Source organism: Lucilia cuprina, chromosome X (genome assembly GCF_022045245.1).
Source record: "Lucilia cuprina isolate Lc7/37 chromosome X, ASM2204524v1, whole genome shotgun sequence".
Taxonomy (NCBI): Eukaryota; Metazoa; Arthropoda; class Insecta; order Diptera; family Calliphoridae; genus Lucilia; species Lucilia cuprina.
In genome coordinates, this window is record NC_060949.1 from 5118121 (window position 1) to 5127794 (window position 9674).

The window sequence follows — 9674 nt, forward strand, 5'->3', positions numbered from 1 at the left end:
TTTTCAAAAAATACGACAAGTTTTGTACGCCAAAGCGTTCTTCGTAAAGATACATTTTAGAAAACTATAAAATTGTTATATGTTCTTAAAGAAAATTTTATTTTATTAATAAAAGAGTTAAGACACATTTTTGGCAAAAAAAAACTGCAAAAATCTAAAATTTTTGGAATTCTTAAGTTAAAAAACGTATATACGGATCTGTAAATGATATTGATCCGAAATTTTTTATATATTTTGTCTAACTAACAAGAACAAATTGAGTCCATTTGGTCCAAAATTACGGCCGGTATTCAAAAAAAGGCGGACCAAGGTATGGTAAATTTTGTATCACTAAATTTTTAAACGCTATAACTCGGATATTATAAGAGATAAGTAGTATGTCCAAGCATGTTTGTATTTGGGCGAAAAACAAAAAATGGCACTAGTTTAAAAATTTTACATGTCGTAGGTACCCTACTTTGAGCCGCCACAGCGCCGACAATGGGGCATATGCAGGGTTCATCTTCAAAACTTAAACTCGAATACTCCTTGGCTACGCTCACGCCAAATTTTATCCCGATCGGATCAACCGTTTAGAAATGCAAGATTTATTTCCAAAAAAATCGATTCTGCCCCTCTGTGTATTGGCATTATTGGTATGTACACAAAAATGTTATTTAAGAAAAATATTTTTTCTATTAAATGTTAACATATTACACAATATTGTTTTATATTTTATATTAAAATTGTGTAGATAACGTGATTAACTAAACGAAATCTCTTTCGGAACGCTTAATATTAAGAAACGCATATGAAGTATTTACCCGGCTGGCGGCAGCTGACTTCTACGTTATGGCTTAATTAAATGTTAACAAATTAATCAATATTGTTTTATACACATAGTTTAGATAAAGAGATTAATTTAAAAAATCTGTTCGGAACGCTTTCTATAACAAAACCCATATGAGGTATTTACCCGTCCGGCGGTTGCTACATTATGGCAAAATATTGAAAATTACTCCGCCGGAGTAGAATTATCCATTCGCAACAAATATTCATTCATTCGTAATATAATATTTTCATGAATATGTACTTTTTTATGTTTATTTTTCACAAAAGAATAAGGTTTCACTTAAATTTAAGCTGCCGGAATAGAATTATTCGTTTGAAACAAACATTATTCAATTCAGAATATATTTATCATTATTTTTTAATATAATATAAGTATTTTACAAAAATTGTTCATCAAATGGTTTTTATGGTTTTTGACATCTACATAAACCAAATGCAAAAACAAAATACATGTAAAATGTTGTTGTTGCAGAACTGCCACCACCTTATCTGAATTCGCCTTACGTATATCCTTACAAAAAATATTTTAAAAGATTAGAGGTGCGGAAGAATTATATTAAATTTTACGTAAGAAATGCATATGAATGTAAGTTTTGTAAATAACATTAGTTCAATAGAAAAAATTACTCAACAATTTCTAAAAATTGCTCTAAAAAAAATTGCACTAAAAATGAAATATTTGTTTATATGTTTTCTATAGCTTCCCTGGAACTAGTTCCGAGGTTGACAAATTCAAACAAAAATCATTGATTAACGAACTAGTTCCAGAAGCGTTCTAAAGAACGAGTGTCGACTCCATAACGCTTACTTAGAACCAGTACCGAAGGTGGCAATTTCGAAAAAAAAAATCATTGGTCTCAACGCCAAAGTAAAACGAGTTCAGGCTAAAATCATGTGTTCTAGAACTAGTTGTAGAACTAATACAATTTTTTTCTGGGATATAATATTTTTTGTTTTAACCTCTGGTATAAATAAAAAACTTACATAATGATTTAAAAAATTTTAAACACAATAGTTTTCCAGATTAACAATTGTTCAATTCACAATCAAATTGTACATTGTATCTACTTAAGTGTAGTAACAGTGATTGTGAACAGATTTTTGTAGCAAGTCATAAGTTTATGTTCACAATAAAAAAAAAAAAAAAACAATCAAAACAAACTTTTGCATTGAAAATACTAACAACATTGTTATGACTATTGTAGCAGCTGCTGACATACAACGCTACAACATCGATTGTGAATTGAACAAATATGTTACATATGAGTGATGCCAAGCAAATTATTGCAAGTTCGTCAATATCTATCTATGAAAATTGAAATTATCTAACAGTTTTAAAGATATACGAAATTTTGTATTTAATTCTTATATGTGGTTCCAAGCCCTCCAGTTATTTTCTAAATGTTCGCATGAATGTCAAAGTTATTCATATAAAATTTGTAGACTCTAGCTCTAGTAGTTTCTTAGATATACGATTTTTATACCCTACACCACTATAGTGGGGAGGGTATTATACGTTTGTGCTGATGTTTGTAACATACAAAAGTATTGGTCCAATACCCACCTTAAAGTATACCGATCGATTCAGAATATTTTTTGGTTTTAGTTTTCACAATTTTAGTGAAGTACCTTTTCAAATGCTTTTAGGTATTAATATTTTTATTGCTTTATTGCTAATTTTAAAAAGTAATTTTTTACCACTCAAGCCTAAAGAATTATGAAAAGGGGTAAAATGTGGGGTTTTGGTAAATTTTGTGAAGGTTGTTCTGAATTATATATTTTGAATGTAGATTTAAATTTCGACATTAATTTCAGTGGTAAAAAGCAAAGACAATATTAATTGATCTATAGATTTAATATTATAAATTATTTAAAAACCCTGGCAACACCGGGTAGAAAAAGTTAGTACATAAAGCAGTCCTTAAAAACCTGTATATTTGTTTTCTAAAACTTAAGATCTGAATATCTATTAATATGTACCATGATGGAATAATAAGGTAAAGTCAATTCTACAAAAACAACAAATGTTATATACTTATGTCAAAAAGTGTATATGTATTTTGAATATATACCGTAAATAACGAAAATCTCACGTGCACAAAATTTCTCCACATAAAACAAATTTATATTACAATAAACAAATTTATAATATAAATAAATAAAAAAATCTTTAAAACCATCTTTTATTATTATTTTTTTAATATTTTGGTATTTTCTTACATAAAAAATCGAATCAATTAGTATTGAGAATTTTTCAATTAGATTAATTATAATATATTTAGTGTACTTTTTCGACACTTTATTGATATTTGTGCTAAAATAATTTAATTAAAATTCATGAAATGGAATGTATTCTTTATTGGCACTGTTGTCATACAATTCCCTTTCACCCAAAATGTTGTCTGGTAGATCCTCCAGTAATTAATAGTATTTATCAATTAATTTTTCATCAATTTCGTGGCAATATTTGAAAAATAATTAAATAATCGAAATGTGAATTGATTTTATTATAACGATAATCAGTACAAACCTTCAAAAATTTTTACCAAAAAGGACATAAACATCCTTTAAAGATAATTAAGATATATGAAAAAATAGGCATGGATAGTCCCATTGTACCCAAAGCGAGTACACCAATATTTATGCTTATAAAAATAAACGCTAAAATTATTATTTTTTTTTTTAAATGAAGAAACAAAAGTAATTTCTACTTTTTCTAAATTATACTTACCCCCTTATTCACAAACAAAATTTTTATTTTACAAACTGTCTATAAAATATATTTTGTATAGAAATTTTGTTTTATAAACCTTTTAAATAAAAATTTTGTTTGTGAATTTCAAAAATTTTTGCTGTCTAATCTTAAAATGATATGAAGTTTTTGAATTTGTGTGAATTTTAAATTTATAAATATCAATATTTAAAAATTATTTAGTTAATTATTTTATTAAAGACTATAACATTGTATATACAATAAAAAAATTATAATTTTATTATGAGCCACGCACAACAACATCTAAATCACCCCACACAAACCACCTTTCCCGCCCACCGAAAAATAAAACACAATTTAATACAATATCATCAGTTTGTATAATAGCTTTTTTATTTGAACTGTTTATCTTAAACATAATACAATTAATTCTTACAACCTACTTATATAGTTAAGTGGAAGAATATTCGATTCAATTATTATTTGACCATGACACAATACTTTGTGTACTGTTGGTGTTAGTTTCATCCATGGATACAGAGATACAAGTAATTTAGAAATTTCAGATGTATATTCCACAAATCGATTTCCATTAATTTTATGTTTACTTATCAGTGCCATTAAAATAGTGTTAACTCTTCGAAGCAACTCCTTGTCGATTCCAGTTGTTTTTGAAGTAATTTCAAAATCACGAAAAAACCTTCTCGCCGTATTACCGTCATTTGTACTACCGCAACTTGGAAGTGGTTTGTCGATGTTTAATCTAATCTTAACTTTAAATTCTTCTTGGATTCTGCTTTTTCCGCAGCCAGAGAGTGTCTCAGAGAATCTTGATTTAGTAAGATTCTCTGGCACACTTCTATATTTGAGGTCGTATGCTATGTGTAAAAAGTAATCCAAAAATTGTATTCTGCCATGAAGTGGTGGAATTCCGAAAGACAGGTTTCTGTTATGGCATTGCTGACCTTTCCATTAATCAGTGTTAAGCTTAGCTGATATGATACGTTAATAGAGAATTCCTTTATTTTTATGCAAATGGGCTCCAGTGCATTTATTTCATCTTTTAAATATTCCACTAAATCTTTTGTTGTTTTCTTTGACTCCTTTATATATTCAAATCCAATGGGTCTACAAAAATTTTTGAACCCGGAGTTTTACTGATCCATATATCTTCAAATGAATTTCAGATGGTTGACGATGATGGATTAAGGGAATATGAACGAATTCGTAATGGCACTAATGATGACATAAATACACTTTTGTAGTCTGCTAATGTCCGACTTCCACAAGCTTGTTTGTATTCTGGAAGTGCTGATAAACCGTCACATCCCCACTTACACATTAAGACAACATCACAGTTATGAATTTTCCTTAATTGGTCTTCTGAAAAGTCTGACACAATTCTTGATGCTGTGTTTTCGTGCAAAGATGATATATCAATACAAGCTTCCACATCAGTAACAGCAATAGGTGATGGCAGGATAGTTTGTTTTTTTCCTGGATCGCCTTGTATGATGGTAATATATTGTGTCCTTTTTCATGCAGAGCTTTCCTTAATATTTGGTACTTATTTCGACTGAGACCCAGTTCCAACATAAGCGCTATTGCTTCCTCTTCAGTAAAATTTGATTGTGATGTTGGAGTTGGTATACTTTCCACAATTCGCTTAAGTCGTTTTGGTGATGCATTAGGAAGAATAGTTGCAATATGTACGACATCCATAGGTTGGTTTTCCTTTTTCAGCATTTCGTTAAATGTATTAGCACTTTCCTCATTTGAGATTGAAAATAGTTTTTGTGTGACCCTCTTTTTTTGACCTTGAACATAAGTCTTCGTATGACTTGCAAGGCGCTCCTGCTGATGTGTTGTAAGTTGAGATTTCCGTAGTAGTTTCCATCCAACTACAAAATTTTTATCGAAATTTCTTTTGATTTCCATCCATAGACTTACTTTTTACATCAAAAAGTTTTCAAAAGTTTTCAATTTTTGATATGCCTGTTTTGTCTGCTTTTCTACTATATGTAGTTTTTATATAATTTGAAATGTCTTCAATTCTCTCTGGCCCTTTTGAAGATACACTCCATAAAACGGAACACAACTCTTCGTACTTTAATGTAATCTTCATTGTAGATTTATTAAATATGGTACTTAAAATCTGAGAAGTTTACTTATATACCAATTCTTGTTTTTTCCGATACAGGTATTCCAAAGTAAAAATTACGAACTGTCTACTGTTTAGGACTATATTACTATAACATGTAATTCAGTCATTGATATTTCTTATTAGTGAATGAATCGAAATTATCATTACCTGTATATTTTTACCTACCTGATCATAAACGAAACAGAACAAAATGATCTGTCGAAAGAATTTAGGTAAAAAATAGTTATAAATTTTTGAAAATTTAAGCATAATATGTCCTTTCAATTATAAGGATAAGCAAACAAATAGAAAATAGGTAAATATAAGATTTAAACATGTTCTGTCATATTTAATACTAAAATATGAAAAATATGAAATTAAAGGAAACAGGTTTAAATGAACATATTTTTTAATGTAAATGAGATATTGGCTTGAATTTTTTTGTAAAGGGTCGAGAATTTCCATATCTAACTAAAAAATATATTAAGGGATAAATATGGACTAATTGTTGTAGCTATCTGCGACCCTATTAAAATTTTGATATAAATCATAGTTTTAGAAATTTAACAAATATGTAATATATGACAAAATCTTGTTAAATTTGTCATTTCATGGGATTTTTTACATTTTTGGCCATAGGGTCCACATTTCTTTCAGGGCTGGGAAAATACTTTTGGAGTAAATAGAAAACATATTGAGGTTTCCAAAACTGCTTTCAGTTTTCTGATCCCAGCTTTGGGATTTTAGAACATGTCGCCCAAAGTTGAAGTTTTGATAAAATAGGTCATATTCGGAAGGACGCAGTGGCAACATTTTCAAAAAATAGGACAAGTTTTTTACGCCAAAGCGTTCTGCGTAAAGGCAAAAATCTAAAATTTTTTGAATTTTTAAATTAAAAAAAGTATATTTTTGGATCTGTAAATGATATTGATCTGAAATTTTTTGTATATTATTGGAAATATTGTTGTAACTAACAAGAAAATAGAGTCCATTTGGTCCAAAATTACGCCCTATATTCAAAAAAGGCGGACCAAGGTATGGTAAATTTTGTATCACTAAATTTTTAAATGCCTATAACTCGGATATTATAAGAGATAAGTAGTATGTCCAAGCATGTTTAAAAATTTTACATGTCGTAGGTACTCTACTTTGAGCCGCTCCGTCCCTGAGGCATCAGCGGGGTTCATCTTCAAAACTTAAACTCGAATACATCTTGGCTACACTCACGCCAAATTTTATCCCGATCGGATCAGCCGTTTAGAAATGCCAGATTTATTTCCAAAAAATTTCCATTCTGCCCCACTGTGCATAGTTTTATTTAATTTTTCGCCAACTTATATCTTTCTATGAAAAATTTGAATTATCTAACAGTTTTCAAGATATACGAAATTTTGTATTTAATTCATATATATGGGCCAAGCCCCCCACTGAAATCGCACCCGTTATTTTTTAAATGTTCACATGAATGTCAAAGTTATTCATATAAATTTGAGGATTCTAGCTCTAATAGTTTCTTAGATAACTATTTTTCTATTTAATTCATGTGGGGCCTTCAAGCTCCCCAGATTAAAGTCCGCCCTTTATCCTCAAAACGTTCAGATGAATATTAAAGTAATATAAGCAAAATTTGATGAATCTAGTTCTATATTTTCCTAGATAAACAATATTTTGTATTTTATTCATAGTCCCCATTAAAAGTTCGCTCGTTATACTCTAAATGTTCATGAAAGTTTGCTCTTTTTTCTTAAAAACGTTTAGACGAATATTAAAGTTATTCGTGCAAAATTTTAAGAATTTAGTTGTATAAGATTCTTACTGTAATAGTTTCCAATATAAACGTCCCCTAACGCCAGTCCTCCCACATTTTATCCTCAATAATCATATTGACACTAAGTGGCTCCGAAAAAATTTTAGGACTCTGTATTATCTGTATTATCTTTATTATCTCAAGAAAAACTAATTTTTATATTAAATCAATATGGGAGGTGCCCCCTCTTTGGTTGTTCGACAATTTATTACTTAAAATGTTTACATCGATGTTAAAGTTCTTCGTGCAAAATTTTAAGATTCTAACTGTATTAGTTTCCAACATAAACGAATTTTTGTATTTAATTTATATATACCACACCCCTAACGCTAGTCCTCCCACATTTTATAATAAAACAATCATATTGACACTAAAATGGCTCCGACAAAATTTGAAGACTCTAACTGTTACATTATCTCAAGATAGACGAATTTTTGTATTTAATTTATATGGGAGGTGCCACGCCCCCTAACGGTAGTCCGCCCACTTTTTATACCATATCATCATATTGACACTAAAGTGCCGCCAACAAAATTTAAGGATTCTAACTGTTATATTATCTCAAATACACGAATTTAAAATTTTCTTAATGTGGGCGTGGATCCTCGCCCACTTGAAAAATCAAAATAAATAGTAGGCTATTGCCTATTCCAGACATACAGCAAATCGGCTCAGCCATTTAGTAGTCTATAGCGCTCAATCATATAAACATTTAAACATACAAACAAACTCACATTCATTTTTATACATTTAGATAGATAGATAGATAGATAGATAGATAGATAGATAGATAGATAGATAGATAGATAGATAGATAGATAGATAGATAGATAGATAGATAGATATGTTACCGATAATTACAGACCCTACTACTATTTTTGCAACCTTTCCAAATTTTATAATTATTTAGATAACTCTACAACACTACTCCTTTATATTAATAAGAAAAGCTTAAAAAACTAAAACATTAAACTAAGGTAAAATTTATTAAATATTGTTATAAAATAAAAAATAAATAATTTTACAGTAATGCAATTTAATCTTCAAAATTAAAAATAACCAAATATTTTTTTCAGTGCAATTTCAATGAAAAAATGCCAATAGTGTGTGTGTAGTGGTGATTTTTGTATCTGCCTCTCTATCCGCCGGTATATGCTGTAAACTCTAAACTGGTGGTTAGAATTTTCAAATTCGTTAAGTGGGCTTTTTATTTACAAAACAAAAAATATTATCCCAAGGCATTAAAATAAGAATAATATTTTAAGAATAAAAATATATTAAATTTTAGCAGGTAAGAAATAAATAGATCATTAATGTATTATTTTGAAATGAAATATATTGTCATCAAGAGAAATCAGTAACTGAAAAAATACTTGTTTTGATTTTTATGTATTTAATTTCGATTGTGGTAGCGAAGCACACCGGGTTTTAGGTAGTGTTTTATAAAAATAGAAAAAAGTTTTCCGAGTTAATGGCTGCCCATTTTGTTATCAATCAAAACAAGTATTTTTTCAGTTACTGATTTTTCAAGATATATGAAATTTTATATTTAATTCATATATGTGGTGACAAGCCCCCCATTGAAAGTCTGTCCGTTATTTTCTAAATTTTAGAATGAAAGTTATTCATATAAAATTTGAAGATTCTAGCTCTAACAGTTTCCTAGATATACGATTTTTTCTATTTAATTCCTGTGGGGGCTTCAAGTTCCCCAGACGAAAGTCCGGCCTTTTTCCTCCAAAATGTTCAAATGAATATTAAAGTAATTTATGCAAAATTTGATGAATCTAGTTCTATATTTTCCTAGATAAACAATATTTTCTATTTTATTCATACGGGAGATATCAAGTCCCCATTAAAAGTTCGCTCGTTATACTCTAAATGTTGAGATTAATTTCAAAATTCTTCAAGTAAAATTTGAATATTCTAGCTCTAATAGTTTCTCAGACTTACGAATTTTTCAATTTTATTCATATTGGAGCTCCAAGCCCCCCCTTTTTCTTAAAAATTTTCAGATGGATATTAAAGTTCTTCGTGCAAAATTTTAAGAATTTAGTTATATTAGTTTCCCAGGTAAACGAATTTTACATGGGTTTAAGATTTTAAGTTTCCAAGATAAACACATTTTTGTATTTAATTAATATGCCGTTCCCCTCATGGGTTGTCCGTCAATTTAATAC